A 27783-nucleotide genomic window follows, 5' to 3' on the forward strand; every position below is an offset into this window, starting at 1 on the left:
CGGACATTATACTCTATAATGGCCCTATCTATCAGTTTTACGCCAGTGCTGCTACATAAATTCAGACGTTTAACACAAACAACTTTATTTCAAAATAATCGCACACGTCCCGACGCGAACCTTTCACCCCCCCGACCGCCGTGATGTCAGCCTCTAAATGTGAACCTACACCTATTTCCGTGATGTAATGGCTTCTCCATGCTCTTTACTGGCACTGAGGACTGAAGATCAAATAATGAGGTGCCCTAAAATACTCAAAGTGTGTTTGTGCATGCTGTCTGTATTCGGGAGATGACTGCTTATGTAAGAGATGTGTACACATGTGAGTGGATGTGGGTGAAGCAAACATTTACATCACCAGCGGCTAACAAAGACTGCTTGAGGATGATAATGTCACAACGGTTTTTTGGAAACTTCAATGTGTGAATGTCATTCATTAGATACACAAAATAAAAGTAAATGTAAATGAAAGTATAAAAGTTTAATGAAAGCTAAGTATATTTTCCAAGCAGACTTCATATGCAGTGTGTGTGTGTGTGTGTGATTATGTGCTGAGTTTGGAGAGGTTTTAACCTTGGCCTCTCGTAAACCCAAAGAGCTCAAGCCAAGCGTACAGGACATGAGATAAACCCGATGCAATAAACGCTGTTTACAGAGGCGTGAGAGCGAGAGACCTCTCAGAGCACCTGCTACAGCCGTGACTTCACCAAGCCGTGGTCAGGACACTGGATGGACACCGGCACATGTTTGGCCGAGTGACTCATCACCCAAAAGTGTCTCGCAGCCACAGAACATAATCTATGAGCGTGAACGCAAATGTTTTTAGCTACACGCTTGACTTGCTGCCTTCCAAAATACTCTCAAGAACATGCTGCATTTTCAGCGGTGCCACGGGGGGGCCTTAAAGGAGCAGCTCACCCAAAAGTGAAAATTGCTCCATAGTTTACTCACCCCCGAGCCATCCTAGGTGTCGGTGACTTTCTTCTTTCAGACGAACACTGTCTGTAAAAAATTATCCTGGCTCTTCCAAGCTTGGTAATGCTGCTGGATAGCGGGCATTATTTTGAAGAGCCGCAAATATATATGTACACTGTGAAACTGTATGCCTCTGGGGTTTATCATGTCCTCTGAAGAAGATCGATGGGGTTTTGTAAGAAAAATATTTCTATTTTTAAAATTAAAACTCAAATCGCTGACTTCCTGCAACGGCTGCATGCGCGTTCGCATCAAGTCGAATCACCGGTAACGATTAAAAGTCGAAAACGAGAAGTAAAAAGGATTTCGTATGAGGAGTCAGAGGTCAGAGGTCAAGAAGCCAGAACCCGACTCTCTCGTGAACGCTTGAATGTGTTTGAAAGCCTCACGTCAAACCTTTTTTCATTTTCTTACAGGATGCGAGGTTATATAAATTGACCAAAGTTGATTAAATTCTACAACTAGATTGGTACCGTCTCGGCTGTGAGGAGACTTTCTGCCTAGTGGACCTTTATCACAGTGGAACTGATTACAGGAAGCTGAAGAGTGGTGTATTGATTCTTCCGGTTATGTATATTTTTTAATGTGTAATCACATAGTTGAATAAAAGCAGGATGCATGTGCAGGATGATTTTAAAATCCAGTCTTTTCAGAGACAGGTGAAGAGATATGACACAAAGTCACCGCTTCATCGTAAGATTACGTTGCAAGGAGTCATGTTATGTTTAATAGTTTTAATAATGCTATAGCCAGTAGTTCTACTCTGAAATGTGTGTTCAAGGCGGAAAGCCTTTGTTTTTGCAGCACTTATTCAACCGCTAGCAGTCAATTCAGAGTTATTATTTCAGTGTATTTCATATAGTTATTGTCTGCGATGCCCCCTGAATCTCTTCCCTGTGTGATTCCTTCATGCTTTCTAGAGGATCGAGATATTTCACCGTATCCTGAGGGATACTCTTTCTCTCTCTCTCTCAGGGCAGGAAGCCCATGAAGACTCAATGCTGGGACGGATCACTTTTCAGCACCAAGTCAGCATTTTCTGGGAAGACTGACATAAGAGGACACAGGATCTCTGGCTGGAAGATCATCTGCGTGCCAGGGAAACCGGTTTAATCAGATTCATCCAGAGATAGAACTGTCTCACAAACACCCAACACTGCTCTCTCAAGCACATCTGAAGAAACGAGAGATGCTCGCTTGCGCTGAAGCTGATGAGAGGGTGTTGTGGGTGGTTGCCAGGGCGTTGCTATGCAGTTGTTACAGTTTTAGACTGGCCTTTAGAGAATTGCTATTGCAGTTTCAAGGGTGCTTGCCAACTGGATCTTTCACTTTATCATCCTTCTCTGTCAGGGATTTCACGAGAGGCTGATGTAACGGTCATGACAGGCGTGTTTTTGGTCCGTCTGTCCTCCTCTAAAGCCATCAACACTTTCCGATATGTTGAGCGGCTCGTCTCTCACCAGCAGTGTGTTACAAAAAACACGGCAGAACCGATCGGAGACCAGTGCCTAATGTAATGTGCATTAACTTTACAAAACAACACATTCTTTTTGCTGTAATTTTAGAGACACTAAGTAATTTTTATAAGCATGCTTTGGAGAAAAACATCATTGTCATATTTAAAGATCAGTGTTTCTTTCAGCTTAAACAGCTCAGATTTACATTTAGTCTAGAACTAGGCTTAAGCCTTGCCTGTGAAACTAAATAATAATCTAAAATATTTCTAGTATTTTTATAAATGATATTATAAATATTTGTGTCATGGCTTCTTATGGTGGCCATTAGCACCGATGCTTTTATTAAAATGTCATTTTTCATTTCTGTCTATAAAACAAGCAATTATAGCATTCATCGTTTCAACATAAACTAAATATTAAAATTATATCAGTGATAAACAAACAAATCATGAAACACTAAAACTATACATAATATAAAACTATATATAATATTTGTGCTGCTTAAGACTGCTTTTGTGCTCAGGTGTCTAAATGGTTTATAACTGTTTAAAGCATTTTCTGAAATACCTTTCACTGACCACTGGCAGAAAGAAACATCTGTTGACGTGCTCGGGCTGACAGTCGTATTACAGTCGTGTTTTTATCGTGTCACTCTTCTCTCGTCTTAAAGCCGATCTCGCCTGGTTCTCCTCAGTCCCAGCAGAGCCAAAACCCTGTCGGTAATCCTGCAGGACATGCTCTCATCCCTCCAAAGCCCTCGTTTTTCAGCAGCAGGTTAAGCATGAACCTTCATCACCAGAGCGTTTCTCCAGCGTCTCGAAGAGCCATGAGCTCACTGCATATTCAATATCCTCCGCCATAAATCAACACATTAGAAACATTACTGTACGCGGATCGAGACGGATATTTCTCGTTCGCATTGTCTCAGCTCAGATTATTCTGTCAGAACAGGTTGTTGCACAACGGTGCGGAATAAATAATAACATTTCTGACATCTCAAATCAGAACGACGTGCATCCGATTGTCAAACATCATGGAAAAACCATAGAAGCAACAACAACAAACCTACAAAACAGCCTCTCTGTTTCTCTGATCTGCCTGTCATGAATTGTCGAATCCAATGAGCCCGTGCTGGTCTACAATTGTCCAGATTTGGTGCTGATCTGAGGTCACCTTTGTCACTGTCCCAGCGGTGGATGGACGGAGGTGCCAGCGTGTGAGTAATGTAGGGTACACCCAAGACATGCCAGTTAGCCAAGGTGACCTTTCACCCCGCGCCGCCCAGACCGAGCCGAGCCAATTCAACACGTTTACTGGGCAATGCCCTTCTCTGTCAGCCATCAAATCAGCTTTGAGTTCATGCAAGCATGATGGATGAAGCATGTTCTCACACCCATTGAGCGTTTCAATCACTGGACTCATGTGGAAGCAGGTTCTCGGTCCAGGTGAATGTGCAGCTTTAGAGGTTTAAAGAGCTTTATTACTCCAAAATCTGGAATATTTTACCAATGGAAATCAGACGAGCTCTTTTAAAAGGCATCTAGGCATCTAAAAGATGAAACTGAGCAATTCCAATAGGGTCCTGGCACCATCTGTACTTGGGCCCTAAATATATATTATTATGGTTATTATGATTATTATTGTCAAGGGATGCCCAGGTCTTTAAGTGGCAAACAGGAGAAGCTGCAGTGCAGTTTTTTTTCCCATCACTATGAGCAGCTGTGTGTTTAGAGTGATAATGACGGCACAGATGCAGACGCTTAGCAGGATTATAGTGCATGATCTGCCTCTTACGCTCAAGATATGTGAGAAACTTAGAAACTGAGCAAGAGTCGGAAACGGAGGAGAAAGAGCTGGATCTCACTGCCAAGGAAAACAGCGCTGCACTTGGGAAACAATCAGCTGAGCATCAGGCAGGTTTACAGGAGCTTCAGACACTTTAATGCCTTAAGAGCAGCTCTTAGAGACACGTGAGTCTCTCTGTCAGCTCTCGGGGAAGCACAAAACCTGCTCTGTGAACTGAGATCCTGGCAGAGCTCATGCGAGCGTCATTCCGCGTCTATCTTTCCAAGCCATTGGACATTGTTAGTAATTACTCGGCTCTAGGGTCTAGCTGGACTAGGCTTGATAATCGAGACAAAAACGTGCTCTGCATGACGCTGCCATGGAAACGCTCCTAAAACATCTGGTGATGGACACGAGAAAACATGAGCAGTGCGGTTTGAAAACACACACACACACACACACACACACACACACACCCTGATATCTGCTACAGTAACAAGAGATTAGACAACATCTGCGTCTCGTGTCAAATACTTGCATCAAACATAATAAAAGTATGTAATTCAAACTTTAAATGATTGGTTTGTGGTTTTAACTGCATTTGTTGAGGAACATAACACAAGCATGCACAGTGTTTTGATCAATCAATCAATCAATCAATCAATCAATCAATCTATCTATCTATCTATCTATCTATCTATCTATCTATCTATCTATCTATCTATCTATCTATCTATCTATCTATCTATCTATTTATCTATCTATCCATCCATCCATCCATCCATCCATCTAATCATATTTTTAGATAATTTATCTAGGATACTTTGAAAAGTACATAATTCTAATTTTGAAAAAAACCCCACAAAATAAACCTAATGTTAATACTAATAAATACTACAAAACTATATAAATAGTATAAAATTAGCAGCGTGTGTCTGACATGTGTCCGAGTGGGGCTCAGGAGGTCTGTGATGACGTTACCTTGCGGGACAGGGCTGTGTGTTGCAGGACGTGGCTCCGGTGGACGGCCGAGATCGTGAGTTACAGTAAGACGTGTTCACCTGGATCCTCAGATCCTTGTAGCAGACTGATTTACTGACCATCTGACCTGAGGAACGAACACACACACACAACAAGGACTTATATGAAGCTAAATGTAATGCCTCACAAAACCCTGTGACATGAACTCAAAGAAAGTTTGAGTTGAAGAAAGGTCCCAGGTTAAAGGACATCCTAACACAGGTATTGTTCTTTCAGCTGACCCGGCCTCAGGCTCTCTAGGCCATCACTGATGATAATGTCAGCTCTGGTGAGGGGTACGACCCATGTCAGCTCAGACCTCACAGATTCAGCTATAGAGTTACACCTGCACAGCAATGCTATCGGGTTTCACTCAGATCATTTAGATTGATCTTGGAAGCTTCTCTCATAAACTCTCATGAACGAGCTTAGTGTATGTCTGGGTGTTCAGTGGGGTAGTGATGCACGAGGGTTTGATTTCCATGGAATGCACGCACTGCTGAAAGCGAAACGTTGAATAAGATGCAAGTTGCTTTGGATAAAAGCATCTTCCAAATGCATGAGTGTAAATATGTCACTAAAAATACAATTTTGATTCAGGTTTATTTACGGCACGTATGCATTTTTATTACAAACACCTGTAAATTTAACCAGCATGAGATTGCATGTGTATTGCAATCAACAGGGCATAATGAGCTCGAGCTGGACCAGAATCACTGACCCCTCAGAAGATCTGTAGCAATTAAAGTGTTACTGTTTTAAGACGTGCACGTATCGGACTCAGTACCTCCTGCGCAGCTGGCTGAGCACTGCGAGCGAACGATGGCCCACGTGTAGCTGTGCTTGGGCTGGTTGCGTCGCTCTGTATGCTCTTTGCTCAGTGTGTATTCCCACTGAATGCCCGGATTCCAGCCCTGCATGAGAACCTGTGCAGAGACAAACACACACGGCCTTACGAACACCAGGACACACAGGAGATCACAAAAACAATCTTGAGAAAAACTCTATCAGAACCTGTCGCTTTAACCGTAATTCTATTTTGCTGTCATTTTAAATTTTTTTCATGATATAAAAATCAGTAGCAATCAGTAAATATATCGCTCGTAAAACTATATGCCTCTGAAGGGTTAACACATGCCTTCTGAAGCAGATCGAAGCAGGACTTTTTTTTGTTGAGTTCCTTAAAATCATGTTAATATATATAATTTGTATTTTTTTTTCATTACACAAAACAACCTGTTTTAAAGGGCGGGTTCTTTAGCTTGTCAGTAATCAGGCACTGTTATGATTGCCTTCAATTATTGCATATAGTCACGATCTCTAGCTGGAGTTCCCATGATCTCCTCTAGAGGGCACTCCATCCTATACCTCTGTCATTCATTCTGGACTCTGCCAATTACAAACTCCACCAATTTCCCTTCAAGAGGACTATTTAAGTCAGACAAAGCATTATGAAATAACTGACTTATGGTTTCTAATAGGGGTGTCAAATTAATCGTGGCATCAAGCGCCACAATGACCGAATAGTCCATAATTGATTATAGATATTATTATCAGGCATGTATTAAAGGAATTTACCCAAAAATTTAAATTACCCATATTTTACCCACACCAAAGCCATCCTAGGTATATATGATAGTCTTATTTTAGAGTTTTTTTGTTTTTTTTCTTTCAAGCTTGGTAATGCTGTTGGATAGCGGCCATTTTTTAAGTAAACTGACATAAATCTAACCTATATGCCCTCAGGGGTTATCACAAGCCCTCTGAAGCAGATTGAGTCAGTATGTCAGTCATTTACCTTATAATTTTGAAATAGAAATATTATTACAAAACCCTTCGATCTGCTTCAGCGCACATGTGATAACCTTGAAGGCCTAGTTTTACGTCTAATTGTGATCTAATTGTCAGGTGTGCTCTTAATGGTCTTATCCACTGCATTGTGACTGGTTGAATACCTCAACCATGTGACAGAAATGAGACATTCGTTGCATCCATTGAAGACATAGTTACTGATTATACTGACTGTGTTTTTACGTGTTGTGTTGCACTGCGCCTCATGAACATAATGCCATCGGTGCATTTGTGATCAGAGAAACTAACAGTACACTTCACTGCTCAAAATTCACATCTGAATAGTAAGCAGCAGATTCTTTAAATAGGAAAACATGTATCTGCAGGCTGTGAGTCAGAAGCACCAGACTGTTCTTGCAGAGTTAGAATCAGTCTCTTTATAGTCTCTGTTCACAGTCAGCATTGATTCAGGAATCAGTCCTCCGTAAATGTGCTGAACACACTCTAATATTTGTGTTCATCTGTTCTGGAACAGTGTTGTAAACACAACACTGATTTGTAGTCATGTCCTCTTTTGGAAACACGAACAAAGTAGTTTTAGTTTTACTTTGAAACATGGCGCCCGCAGCAACACTACAGACAGAAGAATAGCTCCGCCTTCTTTGTTTGTGTAAACAGTTGCAAGACCTCCCACACAGTGACGTAGACAAGTGGGGACGTGTTTAAGCTAGACATTTTAGGAAGACGTCATCGAGTATAAACATTTCTATCAATAAATATTGCAACTTTCTCTTTAGAGTGTTACAGCTGGAGAGATGTGGATTTTTGTGGTGTTTTCATTTTTTGGACTCTTTCTAATTTCTAAAACAGTAATGCAATACATTTCTCCAAAACTGATGGAGACACAAACTCATCCTAATCTTGGATGGCCTCAAGGTGAGTGCATTTCCAGCTAATTTTTATTTTCAGGTGAACTACTTATTTGATAAGATTTCCTTTTAACAAATGAATATGAATGTTTTTCTAAATTTATTTTAATAGTCATTCACTAATCGTTACCAGCACTTGATGCAAATAACTATAAATCTTTTTCATGCAGTTAAAAAGTTACAGGCCACTACTACCTCCACCACCAGCGTCTCATTGGTGGGTCCAGTGGAGCTGAGGCTTTCGGGACGATTGTACGGTCTCTTGTAGTCGAACACAGCCCCAGCGATGGCGTGTCGTCCGGGCCAGTCCACTGTCCAGCGTCCATTCAGATAATACTTCCTCTGCAGATTCCTCAGGGCCAGATAAGAGCTGGAGGAGTTGAGCTCCATCACACGAATGCTGCGTGCTCCAGCAGGTATGGTCACCACACGGTAGTACTCTACAGAAATCATACAAAATTACCTTTTTCAAAATAACAGCACTTTTAAATGGGTCCCACTTTATATAAGGTGGCCTTAGCTACTGTGTACTTACATCATTTGATACAATGCACTTTTTCTTACATCGTGCTTTTATAAAATACCTATATGTAATTAATTTATGTTATTACATATTTATAATTACACTGTTGACCCATTCCTTACACCTTAATCCCTTAAACCTACCCATACCACCAATCCTGTCCCTAACCTTCCCCACCTGCAATATGAATACAATAAGTACTCTGCACTTATGTTTTAATGCAAGTACATAGTAGTTAAAGCCACCTAATATAATGTACGCGGACAGATGAAGTATGTTTTGGCCTTAACTCTGCAACGACTGTGCATGTCAACTAATTCTCATTCATTTGCATCAATGTGTTAGTAGAATGCATGTGTGGCATAACTTTTTCCTCCCAAAATGGCATTTTCATTGTAGCGTTCTTTAAACATTGTAAACATTTTAATATAACGTGATTAAAAAAACCTTGATGCGTTTAAAAATAAGATGCTCTTTAAAATAGGCCACTGCTATTACTATAGACTATACCTATAGTTTGTTGGGTTTCACTCAAAGGTTTCACTCTAATTCTTAGTATAGTGTTAGTAGAGTAGTTCACTGGTAGGGTTAGGTTAGGAATAAGTTGACATGTATTTGCAAAGTTAGTTATAATCAATAGAATATCTATTGGGAGACCATCACAATAAAGACTTAGCAGATACTAATCAGACAGTCTACTTATTTATAATGAGAGTTAGATGACTTAGAGTTAGAAACAAACAAACAATAAAAAAAACTACTTGTTACGTATGCTGGTGTTAATTCTTGCCTAGTGTTTTAGATCACAATTTAGCTTTTTAGATCATTTATGGGGATGAGTCAAATCTCGTATAACTTACAAAATGAAGATGAAAACTGATTAAATTAATTTGATGATAAATGAAATGTAATCTAACTCTAGATGCTATTAGTTCCCCAGCTCTGACTAGAATGGTGTTTGTGTGTTTAGAGAGCGGACAGACACATACGGCTCAGGTAATGTTGTTTGGTGTATTGTCCTCTGTAGATCTTGCAGGTGGAGTTGTCTCCCTTGCAGACGCCACACAGATCCGGCACGGCGTTGGATCCCAGCACCCTGTCACAGCCCACTCTCTGAAAACACAAACCAGGAGCTCTCAGCAAGCACACTAGCAGAAACAAAGCACTCATGATCATCATGCCAGGTAAATCAGGCAATAAGAAAAGAGGAGGTGCCTCCATGGAGCTAGTAATGATGGAAAAAAATGGGCTAAATATAAAGAAAACAACTCACCCGCTAAAATTTGAGCACTTTCTGTCATGTTCAAATATAATAACACTTTAAATAATAAGCTAAGCTGTTTAGTGACTGTCCAGGCAGCACCATCTCTGAACATGAACATGAGTTTACCAAGGACTAAAACCTGATAGCAGACAGGGAATTTATATTTCTTATTTCAGAAGTCTACCACACACATGCTCATGTACTGTAAACAAAATTAATTTACAAACGTTGTTTTATGTCCATGGACAGTGTCTTACTTTCAAGGTTTCAGACAGGTTTTTGGAGAATAAAATGTCAAAATTTGGTTGGAATAATGTTGCATTGTCATTCAGTGTAATATCTGCGTAAGAATTTAAACAACATGATTATTCTGACTTGCACATATTAAAATATATGGACGAATGAGGGAACTTGTTAAATTTTATTGTGTTTTTAATTAGTAAAAAAATACTGACAAATGGGCAAAACCTAGGATAGTGGCAAATTAAAAAAAAAAATTCAACTAATTAGTATTTGGGGTAAAAGTAATTATTTTTATATTGAAGTTGAAGTTGTTACACTGAATAAAATTTAGTAGGTGTTTTCTGTAAATCAGAGAAATAAGTATCATATTTATTCTTTTGCTCAGAAAACCAAAACATATATATATATATATATATATATATATATATATATATATATATATATATATATATATGTATACTTTTTGCATGATTAAACATGCTTAAAGCCTTTTTCATCAATGGCCCATACACGTTAATAAAGAGGTACAAGATGCTCCGAACTACAAAGATTATCTCAGAGGAAGAAACACAAGAAGGTAATGATTTCAACATGCATGTCATGTTCGTGTGTGTACATATTTTCTGTGTGTAATATTTTCAGTGCAAACTACTTATGTCATCGACTCGTGTATAATCTAAAACATGAAATGACAAATGATTCCGATGATTCATCATTACTGCTTATTTAAACTAAATCTGCTGAACTACAATTGTTCTGGTTCACTGCAATTTGTCACTATTTCATGCTAACATAATTTCTCTTTTAATTTAACAGCAGATTTGAAATGCTGTCAGTAAAACGCAGCGGCTGAACTCAAATGTAATGGAACTAAATAGTAGTTGGCTCTTTCACGCAAACATCCAAAGACGCAATATAAAACTGATGGAAAGTCTTCAGAAAGATGTTTCTCTGAACCAAACAGAGATGAAATACATTTGATCTCTTTGCCTCTCAAGAGGGATTTCCACAGCAGAAGAAAACATTAAAACAAACATTGGGAGAATTCAATACAGATGAATCTTCTTGAAAATCTCTGGTTTTGATGATAAACACACACTGTGTCAGTAGTCCATTACCAGAGAGAAGCAAAGCAATGCTTTTATTATATGCAGCCATGTATTACAACTCAACAAACCACTGGATGGAGAAGAAATTTTTGCATCCGGCGCGATTTTCAGCTGAAAGTTACACACGTTACCCTTGAAAGAAACGAGACAGTATCTCATCTCACCTGCACAACAGATTCAGCAGTCCTCAAAATAAACTAAATCAGTAAAATAGTATAAAACTGCTAAAATTAAATGTTAACGCAAACATTCTTCATGCTTTTAATCCCATTTTATTAACCAGTATTCAATGTATTAAAATTCACTAGATAACATGTGCGTTTAATGAGTTCGTTGTTTAATTGAATTGAATTGAATTCATTTTTTGTGTCCTTTTCTTTATGAAATCCTGAAAGGTTTGTTTCAGCTTTTGACTTGACCTTTATCTCAGCTTGAGGCTTATTCCTTTGACTTTTGTGTAAGGGCTTTTTACATTAGCCAAAAAAATAGACCATTTTATGTTAAAAACAAGCCAGCCCAAGCCAGAGGAGGAAAGCTAACACAAAAGTTATGTTACGCATTAGGCAGCTTTCTATAAAAGTAATTAAATAATGCAATTAGTTACATTTTTAGGGAATAACGCAATATTGTGATGCGTTCGTTTTAAAGGGAACTTTCCCCAACACCGGTGTCTACATGTGTAACATCTACAGAGATAATGACTTAAGACCTCAGGTTACGCAGCATTTGCATGCTGTCAAAATAAAAACATTACCTCACAAATGCCATCAATACAGACATCAGAGCTGTCCTGTGAACAGAGCGTCCCGTCCTTGACTTTACTGGAGAGGGCGAAGAAGAAGTCATAACCTTCAGCGAAGCAGTAAAGCTTGCATACGTCCTGATCTGGAACACACACACACACACACACACACACACACACACACACACACAAACAATGAATTTTAGGCATAGTTCCCTAAAAACACACATCCTATAATCAGTATCAAAAGTATTCACCCCCATGGATTTCTGCTCTGTGACATTTTGAAATTACAGCAAACTAGCAAAAGATATGTATCTTGATTGGTTTGAATGGCTTTGTTATCCAGCTAAATTTGCTTTCAAATCCATCTGTATTCAATTGTCTGAAAGCACACCAAACTTCACTAACTCAGGGAGTCTTACAACTAATGAAGCCCGAGGAACTTTGAGATCAAGCTGCAAGGAGGAAAACAGCTGGAAACGGTTATAGAGAGACGGACAAAGCTCTGGATCTTCCTAGAAGCACTACAATCCCTTCATTAACTCGCCTTAAAGTCAGAGGGGAGAACTGCTGAGGAAGCCCCATCTCCATTCTAAACCATAATAGGTGATTTTTTTGGAAAAGTGTGCTAAAGTCCACCCAAAATCCTAAAATCTAAACTGTTGATATGAAATGTGCTTCCAGAAGAGACAAGGATATGGATCTAGCAACATTTCCTATTTAGAAAAGTCATCAAGAATGGATGAAATGGCCGAATCGTGCTTTGGGATTGCTTTTAAGGAGAAACGACTCTATTCCCTATTCCCCTTTAATTAATGTTTGTGTTTTGTTGTTTGTTTATGGATGCAATGCTAATTTGTGTTTTGTTTTCTGTTGTTGTGATTGTGTAATACACTGGGAGATGGTACACCTCAAGGGGTTAATCCTGATAAATGAATTCAAATAAAAGACCCGTTTCCATTATTGCCAATCAGGATGAAGCCAAACCCTTCATGAGATCTTGCTCAGGCATCCAGCGATCTGCATTAAGTGTCAAGATCCAACGACCGAATGAACGCGCATGAAATAGTTTAAGATACATCAGATTTGTGATAGAACCTGATCCAACTTTCTCCGTCTAATTCATCAGATCAGACGCTTGCTGAAGAATAGAGATTCCAGTCATACCTGCGTGAAGATGCATGACTGTAATCATTCCTGGAAACTAATGACTTTCTTGCTTCAGAGATATTAATGTTCTTTGGGTTGCATAAATGCGTAGAATTTATTATGCGGTGGAAGGAAGACACATTTTCCACTTTGAAGGAGTAGCAGAAACAAAAGCTGGTGAATACTACGATTATAGGAACAATACCGATTTTAGTCAAATGCACTGGCTCGTTCTCTCGACCGGTAGAAATGCACGATTATACTCACCATCCACGCGTGTGTAGGGTTTCCACTTGTAGTGCCATCCGCGGAAGGGTTTGCTGTTGAACTCGGCGCACTGGGCGGCTCTGAAGTCCACGGCGTTTTGAGGACAGTCTGCGGTGTTGCACAGTTTGTAAGAGCGAGACGAGCCCTCGCAAAACCTGCCGCCCGTACATCGGCCTGAGAGAGAAGAAGAAAACGCGTGATGCACAGCAACAGAAACTTCATTCAGTCCCTCTGGGTTGCCAAGCGGCTGTAATGTTTGTTGTAGTAATGAGATGCATTGCCAATGAAATTAAGATGTCATTCTATTTTGACAAGGAATCCATTTTCTTGACGCTTAAAATGAAATTTCTGCTGAGGAAAGTGTTTGTATATAAAGTGCAGCGGTGCGTAAAGCATCGTATGATGAACAAGATGAATGATTATCAGAGCATGAATCAAACTCTCTGAGTATGCCAGCAATTTTCCATACGGCAGCTTTTATTGTATCCCTGCTTGTGGGAAATGAAAAGTCCAGCAGAGCTACGGTATTTCACAGGATCGCACGTATCTCAGTGTCTCATTTTCTGTTAGCTCTCCTTCTTCTGTAGAGTGCTTCATGGCACGAGGCTCAGGTGATTGGCTGAAAATGAGCGGAGATGAGAATTCAAACCAGTACTTCAGAAGAGTTTTGTTCTTGCCTTGAGATAAATAGCAATGCTATCTTGAAAAGGATTACAGAAGAAGTCTCTTTTGCTCACCAGCTCTGTACAAAAAAGAAGTAAAAAGGATCTTGTACACTTTTTTCATTTGCTCTGTATCTAAGACAGGATGTAAAGCATCAAGTATGAAGTCTTGCTCTTTTTAATGTTCCCTCTCTGTGTACCTGGGGCTGCTGCAGTGTCTCTCTCTGTAGGTCACTCCACTCTCACAGCTTCTCGAGCAGCCGGACCAGACGGACCAGGATGACCACTGACCGTGAACCGGCTTCGGACCATCATCCCCCTGCTTCACACACTGACCCGGCGACACCACTGCAACAACACACCGCGTCAAACCGAGGCGAAAAGAAAGACTCTGTCATCACTCTCACCTTTTTAAAAACACTAAATCATTAAATGCGTCATAAAAGGCCTTTAGATTTGTCTAAATGAAGGTCATAGCGATGCATATTTAATCAAAAATTACGTTTTGATATCTTTAAGATAGATTTACTAAATATATTTGGAAAACGAGATCATGATTTAATCATTTTAGTAGAAGAAAAATGGATCATTTTGACTCATACAATGTATTTTTGGCTATTGTTACAAATAAACCCGTGCTACTGATGACTGTGTGTCACATTTAATGTCTTCTGGAGTCAACAAAAGAGCAATGATACACAAGCGCTATGACAAGTTAGCTTTCGCCAAGCGAGCCAACGTTTTTTTTAAATTATATAATAAATAAAAAGAAGAAGTATATTGATTTGCACAATATAATAATAATAATAAGAACAATACTAATAAGTATATTATTATTATTTTTAACAAAACAACAAGTATATTATTATATTATTATTATATATTATATTTTTTATAATTTTATTTGTTTATTAATTATTACTTTTATTATTAGTATTATTAATCTTTTTTATTTTACTTTTTTTTTAATTAATTTGTACTTTTTTGATACATAATCACAAAATATCTTGCCAAACACAGCAAAGCTGGATTTAATTTTTAATGAGAAAAATCGCATTATGATGCTTTTGCATCGTCCCCGAGCTGAACAGATTCAGTCTTTTAATTGCAATGCATATTTTGTTTTTCGGGAAAGGTCTGGAAGAACACGGGAGCGTGAAAGTTACTGCTCGGCGTCCCAGCTTCACGGATACGTTTCAGTTCCCATCAAGCAGCGATTCCATCTAATTCAGCTCTTTGCGAGAGGTTAAAGAGCGAATGAGCGATAGTCCCAGTCCAGCGCTCTTCACACCCTGTGTGTAACTGAATCTGAGTCTCTGGCTCTCGTGACCGAGCTGATATTTCCTAAACGCAGATGGGCAGGATTCCTAGAGGAGAGCGTCATCATTAGAGATGCATACCGTCACTGGCTCTCGCGCCGATTAAACTGTCGTGTCTAATATATCACAAACCAAACACCTCGAGGAACACGTGTCAAAGACATCCAGACCACCAGCGCCGGCCTCCGTGTCGCACCAGGAAGAGAAGAGCTGTTCAGAGCTCAGGACGGGCCTGTAATTAACCCACTTTGCTGAGGCGTGATAGTAAAGAGGTCAGCCGAGGCCCGCATGAGCTCATTAAACCCAATCTGCTGTGAAGGGCCAGAATCAGTGGAAAGGCATCCTACGGGACGACAGGAGAGGGAGGAGAGCAGTGACGAAAACTGTGTCTAACACGGACCGGTGGCGCAGGGTCTGATTCGGTGCGTTCAAACAACGAAGAATCCAGATCCACACACACACTTAAAATCTGATTCAAGACGATGAAAGACAGACAGACCTAGAATAGCTCCTAGAATCAGCACCAGCAGTGTTGGGGACTGCATGAGGTTTAACATACTACAAAAAGAAATGATACTCAATTCATATATATTATAGTTTAAACGCAAATCTAAGTGTTATAATGAATGCAATCTTGACCTGCTTTTTGGACCCGCTTTAGTAGGACTTGAGCACATCGTTTTCATAATTGCTTTAATTGTCTTTGAAATAAAGTACTGCTAAAATGCGCTCACGGGAATTTGCGATTAAGTCAAATATATTGAAAATTACATTTCTATTGGAACTTATAAGTCATGTATTTAAATCCATTTGTAATTACACATTTATAATGCCGGAGTTGCAATTTAGTACATGTAAAATATATAAAATTTAAATGCAATATCAAATTAATAAAATCAGTCGCGTGAGTTGAAAATGAAATGCTACGGATACAATTATAATTAAAGAAATTATAAAACATATTGAATTGAAATGTACTTTAAATGAAAGTTTTAATTTGACTTTATTTATTTAATGTAATATTATAAGCAGGTACTGTTATAGATGTTTTAAAGGCGCACATTCAGTGCATCCCAGTGGATCTGAATCTATTCTCACGTGAATCTGGCTTGTGTTTTCACGAATTGTTCACTCAGTCTCTGCCTCCCTGGAAACACTGGTTTAAGACACTAAACATCTGTAAAAGCCCATCTGAAAGAACAACAGAACCCCTGAAAGGCTTTCTCCCCCGCGGGGTTAATGTCACACGCTGAAAAAACCAGAAGACCATGTTAATGATTAAACTCCTTCGGTGACAAGAAGCAGAGATTTCTTTTTAAGACGAGATGCTTCTGAAGACATGGATGTGTGGCGTGAGCGTGACTCACCATCTCTGGACCGCAGGCCGAGCCCTCGGCGGCCGGCATGAACTTGGTCTCACATTTTCTTCCGACCCGGTGGCACCAGAGGGCTTTACAGATGTCCTGCGGGACGCACATCGATACGGACGCAGTAAAGAAGCTGTCACTGTGATAAAAGACTAACCAGAGATCTGCCAAGAACTGTGACAGAAGTCTGAGCGATAGCTATACTGAACAAATTAAGGATTACAGAGCACCATGTAACAGATAGATGTTCTTCATGTGCTGAGTGACTGTCCAAAAGCAGCTTTGCACAATAATGGCTCTCTGGATATAATAATGACATGTCTGCTTTGTTTTAGCTCATATAAAACTCTGTATGTGGTGATCCTGCCACCAAGGGTCTTATTTCATTTTGTTTTGTGCCCGCATTAAAACAGATCAGAATCTTTCGTTCATATTTGTAGATACATATGCAATTTATCAGTTTTCTTTTATTATTTGATAAGTTCTGGATTTGAAAATACCACAATTTCCCATTACCATCCTTTTTTAAACTTACTTTATTACAATAATACAATTAAATAAATATATTAATGAGTGAACGCATGAATAAATGAATACAATGAGTGTCATAAAATGTGTTTTTGTAACAAATTTTATTGCAGAGGATCGCTGTAATCTAGTTATTATCCTCGATACTGCCGTCTTTACTACTGGATCAAACTATTAGAGAACTGATTTATACTTGGACATTACCATGAATATGAGAAGTGACAGACCAGCACATCTCTGCCAGACACCGGTCTCTTCGAATGGAAATCCTTTTAAATTTAACGTCTTGACATTAGAGCAGTTTTATTAAAACCGGGGTGTATTGAGGTTAATCAGTCTTGTTTTGAAACAACTTGAAGGTTGATCAAGCTAAGACACACAATTGTTTTAATTCAAATAGTTTTTTCTTAAAAAAGTCCCTTCATCAGACATCCTAAAAGTCCCGTAAGAGCTGCTTATGTCAACATCTTAATATATATATATATATATAGAGCATATCTACGTCTTCAACACAACGCTCACTCTGCGAGAAAAGCATGTTTTATGTGTCCGTATTACTCACATCTGGATTATTGTATCATATTTTGACAAAGGGAGCACAGATGGGAGGAAAAGGTGGATTTATGCCAGAGTGACCCCGGTCCAAATCCCAGCACAAGTTCTGCAGCTGTGTTAAAGCGAGACCTCCTCGAATGTGTTCCTGCCGAGCGCGAGGAGACCCGCTGCCAGACTACTTCAAGACCCTGACTCACGGTGAAAGCCGCCGCTCCTCTGAAATCAGGACGCTCTCCGCAGTCTGCCGTAAATTCATCTTCAGTTTCTGCTTGATGTTTACGGAATAACGATACGCTTCGATATCCAACACTGTTAGGTTGTTATTTGGACATGTACACGTTACATATACATATTAAAACCTAAAATGTTGTTACCGTATTTCTATTTACGGTAGAATTCCGGCAACCACTGCTGCCGTTTTTTTTACTGTAAATTTTACAGATTTTTTTTACAGTGTGTGGAGCACAAAAGCAGTCTTACGTCACACATGTATATTTGTAGTAGACTATTTTCAAAAGCAATCGCAAATTGTATTTTTAATTGTGTTTTTCACACGATCCAAATGCAATTGCAGATCCTGCATTACCGTTTTGCAAACGCACAGCGACTGGCACGTTTTAAACGAAGAAGCAAAGTCCATTTGCAATTGTATTTTCCATGTCTTACGAGCTATGAGCCGGTTATATTTCAATAGCAATATTAATCACCGCATTTTCTTTTTCACTTTCTCTGCTTCAGTCCTGCAACCTGCCAACGCTCAAATACAATCACGCTTCCTTTTGCATTTGAATGTCCCAAGTCTTCATGGAAAAGCTGTCAATCAAAGTAGGGGCCGGGGCTAGATTATGAGGTGTGTCTTGGGAAGTGACGTCACTGGAGGTCAATGGAGGTCATCGATAAAGACTCTAGCTGCTAATCAGTTATATCCTGCTAACAACTGTTTGGTTAATAGTGAATATTAACCTATAGCGCAAACGCTTTTTTGTGACGTGTTGTGTGACAGCTGCTTCTAGATGGTTGGTGTGAAGTGGAGGCTCTTCCAGGGCAGTAGGAGTAGCAGCACTGTGCATCGGTCGGAGCGCAAACGGTAAGATCTTGAGGCAGGTGGAGCTCTCTCTATTACTACAGACGTTCTAAGCAGCAATATACTGTTTGTTTCTTGTTTTCTTGTGATCGCAACTTCATTTTGGTTGTGATCGGATTTTATTTTTCTTGTGATATCAAGATAACAAAAGTTACGTGCCAGCAGGTGGCAGTAAGGAACTACAGATGGGGAGCGTTCGAAATGCGAATCTCTTTAGACGCAAATCTGTGAATGAATGTTCCGAAGTCAAGTGAATGTCAATGGATTTCGCCTGCTTAGGGAGTAGGGAGCAAAGACACTGTGTAGGGACCATGTCGATCAGAACACAGGTCACGCACAGAGCTGATGATATGAATCTGGTGTGTTAACAAGGAGAGAGATGCAAAATATGCAGAGCCTGGGTATGTGAGGACTGGGATTGAGAAACGGTTTGGACAGAGGACCAATGATGCATGATGACAAATATTATGATATGATCATTATGATTATATCATAATGATCATGCATGATCATGCATGACATTTACAACAAAATATCTGTAACGCACATCTTTCGTATTAATCTTTGTTGTTAAATATACGTCAATGAGAAATATGATTCGTATGTGCAAGTGATTTTATACAGTGTTGTATCCTAATGGCTAAAAAAAAAGAAAAGTATTTTCTACAGTCCTTTGCAGGAAACCATACCTGTCGCTGTGCGTTCACGGAAACTAAAAAATTGCTAACGTAATGCAAGATTTGCAATTGCATTTGGATTACGATTTATGTGCCCACGTGTGGAAAACGCAAATGAAAACACAATTTGCAATTTCTTTTGAAAAAGTCCTGAATATTCTACCATACAGCCCAAGTAGCTGTAAATATACTGTACGTATATAAAAAACTTAATTTTTGATTAGTTCACATCTAAGAACTTAATTTGGACAAATTTAAAGATGATTTTCTCAATATTTAGATTTTTTTGCACCCTCAGATTCCAGATTTTCAAATAGTTACCAGCTTTCATGATGTATAAATATCTATTTAAAAAAATGGAGCCTTATGACTGGTTTTGTGGTCCAGGCTGACATTTATTATCACAAAAGGAAAAATAATATAATAATACAGTAATTACAAAAGTATAATCATTCAATTTGTTACCGCTTAACTGTTTCTGGGTCAAAGGCACTTATCTACTTTGTTAGGTTGGGGTTGCTGAGATTGGGGAGTCTCTTTCTTCTCACCAGGGCTCCAGTTACGTCATTAAAACTACAGTAAAAATGTGAAAAAGTAAAATTCCTTTCTGAATACATTTATACGTTATAATTAACATTCATCTTGATTTATACCAGTCCTTTCTTTGTACAGTATCTAGGTGAGATCAGGACAATAGAACAGTGAACACAGTTCCCACTGGCGTCTGTCCAGAGTATATTTAGCTCTGCGTCTGCTTCACAAGAGCGAGCAGGGTCTGAAGAGAGACCGGCCAGAGCCGCGCTCCATCACATTTCTCTACGGAGAGCTCCAATTTTAGATGTATAGACTAGACAGGCAAAAAATGACTTCAGTAACCTCTACTACTCTCTACACACATTCATCGCAGAGACATCGGTGGAAAAAGTGCGGAAAGAGTTCTTTCCTAAAACTTCTCTTACTACTGATTTGACTTCCAAATGTTTGCTGGATGTTTATAATTCGGTGAAAATTTATAATATGCATAGCTTTGATTTAGAAGACTTCATATTTCTTTTAAAGGGTCATATGATGTGAAGTTTTCCTTTCTCTCTGCAATGTTACAAGCCGTTAGTCACAGATAAGATCCTAAAGAGGCCAAGACTAAAGTCTCAAAACCAAAGAGATATTCTTATAAAAGTTAAGACTCAACCACACCTTCTTAAAACGGCACACCCCCACTTTTTTACGTCACAGAGTAGGTTTATTTTCATAACTTCGCCCAAATGTTTACTCAAAGAAAGAAGGCGGAGCTATCTGCAACACTATCTGTCTGTAGTGTTGCTTCAGGCGCCATGTTCTGTTGTGGAAGTAAAACTACTTTATTTGTGTTTCCAAAAGACTAGAAATCAGTGTTAAGTTCCAGAACAGATGAACACAAATATTAGAGTGTGTTCAGCACGTTTACGGAGGACTGATTCCTGAATCCATGCTGACTGTGAACAGAGACTATAAAGAGACTGATTCTAACTCTGCAAGAACAGTCTGGTGCTTCTGACTCACAAATTACATTTTCTTATTAAAAGAACCTGATACTTACTATTCAAACGAGTTTTGAGCAGTGAAGGGTAACGTTAGTGCTTGTTGTTTGTGCGATGCAACAGCACATAAAAAGACAGCACTACGTCATTATAATCAGTAATTATGTTGTCACTGGATGCAACAAATGGCTCGTTTAAATTGATTTTGTATCATTCATTGTGCCTTGACACAGGATCACGTTATGGTAAGGGGTGGGTATTCAGTTAATCCCAATGCACCGGATAGCCGGCCAATCAGAGCACACCTTACTTTTTTAAAACAATGAGCTTTGTACAAATCGACCAGTTTCAGGAGGCGGGGCTTAGGAGAGAAACAATAATGCCCAGTGTATGGAAAATAATGTGTTTTTTGAAACTTAAATCACAAAAACATTTAATTAAACCAAATACAAAAAAGTAATTTTTATCAACATGAATTTTATCATATGAACCCTTTTAAAATATTTTATTTTAGAATATATTCACGCATCTAATCAGAAGAAACGTAAACCTTGATTTACTTTATTTCTTCATGATTTTTTTAGATATAGAAAGATATAGTTAGTTATTTTAATGCTGTCCAAATTAACATCTTTGTTAAAGTTCATTAATTTATTGTCATTTTATTTTATTTTTATTTACATTTAATTTGATGGACAGATCTGTTATATGGACAGAACAGATGTTTAAGTCATGAAGAGTGGAGCTCACTGAACAGGCATCTTGGCCATGCGTGTGATAAAGTCATATCCTGATAAACCATGCAAATGTGGCACATGTGCGTTGTGTTAAGTCCTCAGACATTACTCTCCATCACACTGTCAGTCTTGATCCTGCCCTACCGCTGAACATCTCCTCTCAAAAGATCTTAAACTCTCTGATAACAACCACACTTTAGCCGTAATACAGCTCAGACTGGATCAGAGATATCAGCCTAATGCTCCTGTTCAGCTGCATGGCTGCATTCAGTGGGGTCTATTTTCTTTTCTTTTACTTTTGTTTCTTCTTCTTCTTTTTTGTTGTTCAGCAAAGATGCATTAATGCAATAATGTACAAATGACACTGAAGATGCATGATAAATAAATGACCTTTGATCTTTCTCTTCGTCAAATAATAACATAAAAATAAAATGTATCATGGTTCCACAAACACTGTTTTCAACACTGTTGATAATCAAGAAATGTTTCTTGAGCAGTAAATCAGTATATTAATGGTTTCTGGAGTAATGACTGGAGTAACGTTGCTGAAAATCAAACATCATGTATAAGTAAGTAGATAAGTTCCTTTGACGCAGTAACAAATGAAAATGTGATTACTGTTTTTGCCTTTTTTCCTTTACAAATGGAAGCGTATAATTTGTGACTATATTTTTGTGGCTATATAAAAACATGACAGTGTTGGAAAAAAAAGTGTTTAATTATTCCATAATTACACCTGCTTCAAAATGCAATACTATTTCACAAAGCTGTATTTTATTTAATGTTTGAAAGCCAATGTGCAAGCTTCTTGACAAGTCTAAACAAAAAAAAAACCATACTCGGGCTGAGCAGTTTGTTTTATTGGCGGGCAGGTATATCTATATAGACCAACACCAGTCTAGTTAAGTGTGCACCAGCCTGGAAACCCGCGCTGTCTAAAGCTGTGAGGAAGTTCCACTTTGTAAGTCTGGAAATCATAACTAAAACGTAGCTGAGGTGTGCGATCTTTTAATGACATGTTTTATCACTCTGGTCTAGTAGTGTTGCAGTGTAAACGTACGCCTCATTAACAGCCTAAACGAGCAGCGTTTCCTGCCAGGCCTAAACAGCTCAGCTTCTACAGTACACAGACCTCTCCGTCATGTGCGCTCAACTCTGACATGATCACTCTTTTCATATGTAAAGAAATATGCCATACTGATATTAACCTCTTAAGTGCCATCCCCCCGTTTGAGCGTAGACATGGAAGTGCACCATCCAAACCTAAATTATTATAAACACTTTAAATTCATAAACGCTTTGGAATACAAACCTCACGCTTTGACTCCTTTTAAGAAGACTATCTGCAGATTACTGCAAAAGTGCAATCCTTTATACATCAAAATTGATATTATATATGTATATTACATAATATTTAATCCAGACTTGATAGAAAATTACAGGTTTGTGGCTAAATAAGTTATGTCCCGAATTTGAAGTTGATATAAAAAAGTATTAGGGTGTTATACAAGTAGCCACGGTTGTCATCAAAACTCCACAGAATTTTTGTTAATATATTTTTCTGTCACACATTTCTACGTTTCTAAATAGAAATCAATTTTTAATAAATAAGAATAAGAAAACACGGAATCTTGAGACCATTCTGATAATATGCATTTTGTCAAGATTACAAAAACTCATTCTAAAAGACATTTTGTAATATGATACTTGACTCCACCCGCTAAGGGAGGAGCCTGCTAGAAGATCTTAAAGTGCGTGGGAACGCAATCCCTGATTTAAAAATGGTTTGGGAGAAGTCTGAGCTTTTAAACGTTCAAATGAAATGATGATTACTAAAATATGTGATAAGGAACGCAAAAGAGAGCCCCACTGGGCCCACCGGCGGGACTTGCCTTCTTGAAGTCCAGAGTGCAGAGTTTAGCTTTCTCTCCGAACTGCCACTTGCACTGTGTGTCGGCGTCATACAGCTCTCCGGGCAGTTTCTCAGGGTACTTGTACTCGTGGATGGCGCTGGGCTCGTCAGACAGACAGGTGGCCTGAGCAGAACTGAAACGCAAACACTACTGTAAAACCATACAGTAGAGCAGCAGCCATGACAACATAACAAGTGGAGTTCCTCGGCTGCATTTAGACATCTCTCTTTTCAACACATCCTCTGACTTCAGCATTACGTATGTTATTGAGCGCTGCCGTTATTATACGGCCGACAGAGAGGCTCCGCGAGTAAGCGATATCGAGCGTCATGAGAAAGCGTTTAACATTGTTTAATAGCGAGTGTTGTAGCAGCGTGACACGCAGCGAAGCCCTGAATGAGCTCTGAGTAGTTTAGCAGGCGCTCCGGGCCGCTCGCCCGCTCCATGACGCAGACCGGGTCAGTATGTGAGTCTGTGTGGGACGAGGGTCACGTCCACTGGTGTACGCGGTCTAAATATACGCAACTCGCACAAACATACTAATACAGGTGCTCAAACTACACTATTAAAGAATATTAACAATAGAACAACTGCTGTACTAATGCGATACTTGAGTTAAGACCAAGATGACTTAACTTGACTTAACTTAACTTAAAAATCTTAACTTGTTTGTAGGCTGGCAGCATTTGGTTAAAAAAATAGCATATATAATAACATTTTTATTCTTATTCTTATTTATAACTAAATAAAAGATTAAACAAAATAAGAAAAAATTCTCATGTTCATGGCTGTTTAAATTTCTGTCTAAATTTTACATAAGCCATCAATCTTTTATTTTACTCTTAATTTATATTTAATAAACAGAAACAAACCTTGCTACATGTTCTGCATTAGGCTAACTGAGACTTGAAAATAAAAACGGAATTAAATGCAATTTATGATGACGATCATTGTTGGTTTTATTTTATATAATATAGCCTTTGGTTTATTTTCATCAGTTCCAGACAAGTGATGTTTTGAAGCTCTGCTTCAGATTAGTGTGTAAATGTATTCGTTCAGCCACTAGTTGGATCACTGGGTCTGTGTTGAATAGTAAAGGATGTCTTCACTTACACTTGTTCTTTATATTGTACTTCACGTTTCTGACTGACTAGTCTACTAGTAGAATTAAGCAGTCACTCGAACACATTGTATCTCTATATGCTCTTGTTTAAGAACAATCCATTGTAAAGTGAACTTCTACCGAGGATCCCTCAGTGATCCAGTGTTGAGGGAAGCCCTGTTCTTCTGCAGAGCATGTAAAGTTCTGCTTCCAATCATCTGGAGAAGGATCAATGCGGCAGCATCTGGGCAGCAGAGGCAGGAATGTCAGCGTCAGATGAATCTGATTCAGTTCCTCATCACCACTCAGCTCTCCCAGTGTCACCTCTTTAAGTTTCCGCCTCAGATTAAGGCGAGCGACAGCTATAAGACAGACCGGCTCAGGCCAGACTCCCTTTCAAGCCCTGTTTTATTAGTGATAAAAGCGAAGGGGTATGGGGAGGAAGGACAGAAGGTCTGCGAGCAGCTACTTGAAGGTCCTGCGTGTCGACAGGCCCGTGGTGACGTAGGTGAGGCTGCTGATGAGGAATGGGAAACAGATGGAAGGACAGCTGACAGAGGCCGAGTGGCCCTATTTATCTGCAGCGTGCTGCTGTTTTTGGGGTGTCGTGGGTGTGGAAAGAGAAATGACGGATAAACATAATGCACTTGGTCACCTTCAGATGCACAGACAGCCCTGACAGACAGACTCTGGTGACACTAAAGCAGCTGCAGCTTGACCGTGAAGATTGATTGATTGATTGATTGATTGATTGATTGATTGATTGATTGATTGATTGGTTCCTAGTTCACGCCTGTCATTAAAGCTCACTCTATGAGGCTGCTTTCTCATGAAATTCATAGCACCCTCAGTTAAAGATTTGCAAAGAGAGGCGTTTAAGCCGTTCTTTCTTCCATTTATACTTTGCCACCTAAATGTGTCTCCACAAAACGGATATAAATCTATTCTTGAGTAAATTTAAGAAGCGGTAGCACTTTCTTGTGATAATCCACTTTAGATATTCTACTAACAGTAAGTAACTACATGTCAATTAGCAGTCATTAGAGTATTAGTACACTGTCTGCTTAATATGAACACTTTATTTTGATAATCCGCAACATACTACATACTATCAGAAACTAAGAGAAAAGTCTATTTTAGGTCAAGTAAAAGCCTTTCTTATCTACCAAGTACATCAATTTGAAAAACATTGTTTTACATTGTAGTGTGGACTGTGAAAAGTGAGGTATTCATTCATGCGATGAGTATTGTACCAATAAACATCTATGTTTATACGGTATGTGCCTTTTACGTGCTATTCACTTTTAATTCTACTTTGCTACTTAGTGTTACTTTGTACAATCTTTTTATTACACTCCTGCAAAGATTTGTCCTTTGGCAAAACATGACGGCATTTGTGATTTAGACCATCCATGCTAATTGCATGCATGCTATACATGCTAATTCTGCCATTTAAGGTTCACATTGCGTTCAGAGTATACATTTTGTTACTTGAAGCATTGCCTTGAAATCAAACCCACGGCCTTAGCGTTTTTTGCCAGGAATTAACCTGCAATCTTCAAGCACAATGCTGTGCACAGTATACTGTAATGACCAGGGCAAAAATCCCGCAGATTTCTACAAGCCCCATTTTCTTCTGCACATGAAGCACTGCTGGAAGAGGAGCTGTAGAAAACAGGTAAAGCAGTTCTAAGCGTCTAAACGCCTGCCAGGGAATCCTTCTTCTGCTGTGGTCCAGAGCCACGGACCCTGGGCAGCAGAGAAGAAGATGAGCTCATCACGATAACGGAGCACAAGGACACTACATTTGACACGTCTGTTAATTTAAGGGCAACATGTCAAGCCGATCCATTTTCACGAGCACAGACATGGCTCTCAGACAGAAAGTGAAATTTAAAACCTGCCGGAGCTGCTCGCTTTCAGATATCAGAACCAAAAGAGCACTACAAATACTACTTTTAAAGATGAGGTTGGTGTCTAGACTCTCGCTGGACTCATGCTGGGTGATTCTGCATGGATGACTAATGGACAGGGGATGCTGGGTAAAGGGCACGGTTGTTAATATCTTTGCACTGTTTTTCTAATGCCGCTTTGGGCTGCCAACGGGTAGATCATGTGATTCTGGGATAGTGTTTCCAAGTGACTCAAAGTTCATTAAAAATATCAGCCACAACACTGGTACACTGCTTTAATGCATTGTAAAATGCATTGGGATTTGGGAAATGGATTTTAGATGTGAAAAGGAAACTCACTTCAGAAATCGGTTCAGATATTGCCGCTACAGGATGACCAGGAGAATAGACTGCGTTGTCCCGCCAAAGTAGGAGACATGATATTTCCAACCGACTTCTTGCATAACGCTTTCCTTCGCCATCATGGACCATTCCAAAGCTGTGAAAAACAAGGCTCTCATTGGTCCAGTACAGGCAACCTTATTTGAGGAAAATCAGACAAAGGTTAATTATATAAATCAATCTCTTACTTGTGGCCAGATTCATGGGCGATGGTGAAGGCCAGACCGAGACCCGTGTCCTCATTGATCGTACAGCTGCGGTACTTACTACACATCCCACTGATTGGAGCAAAGCCTGAAATCAAAAGAATAAATGGATGAATGAACGATGAGGAGTCCAGTGCCGCTTTTTATGAACCACAAATGAGCCAAAGAGTCAGCAACAATAATTCTGCTCCAGATCACCTCTGACTCTACACCGCCGGTCAAACGTCTGGGGTTGGTAAGATTTCATGTCTTGTCTGCTGCATTTATTTAATCAATAAAGTAAAAATAACGATACTGTTAAAATAGCTGTTTTCAGTGTAGTTGAAAATCTGAATTCTCAGCATCATTACTCCAGTCTTCAGTGACTGTATGAATTTGCTGCTAAAGAATAATTTCTGATTACTATCAATGTTGAAATCAGCCGTGCTGCTGAATATTTTTGTGAAAATCGAAACATTTTCTTTTTCAGGAGTCTTTGATAAAATGTATTTGAAAAAGAAATCATTTGACATACCCTTTTTGTGGATAAGTGAATAAAAATCTTACTGACCTCAAACTTAAACTG

The 27783-nt window shown here is 39.1% G+C and overlaps 1 pseudogene; it reads right to left on the bottom strand.

Moving 5' to 3' along the window:
- Positions 1 to 27783, bottom strand: part of LOC122360786 — a 39152-nt pseudogene that overhangs the window by 4659 nt on the left and 6710 nt on the right.

Source organism: Puntigrus tetrazona, chromosome 16, assembly GCF_018831695.1.
Source record: "Puntigrus tetrazona isolate hp1 chromosome 16, ASM1883169v1, whole genome shotgun sequence".
Taxonomy (NCBI): domain Eukaryota; kingdom Metazoa; phylum Chordata; class Actinopteri; order Cypriniformes; family Cyprinidae; genus Puntigrus; species Puntigrus tetrazona.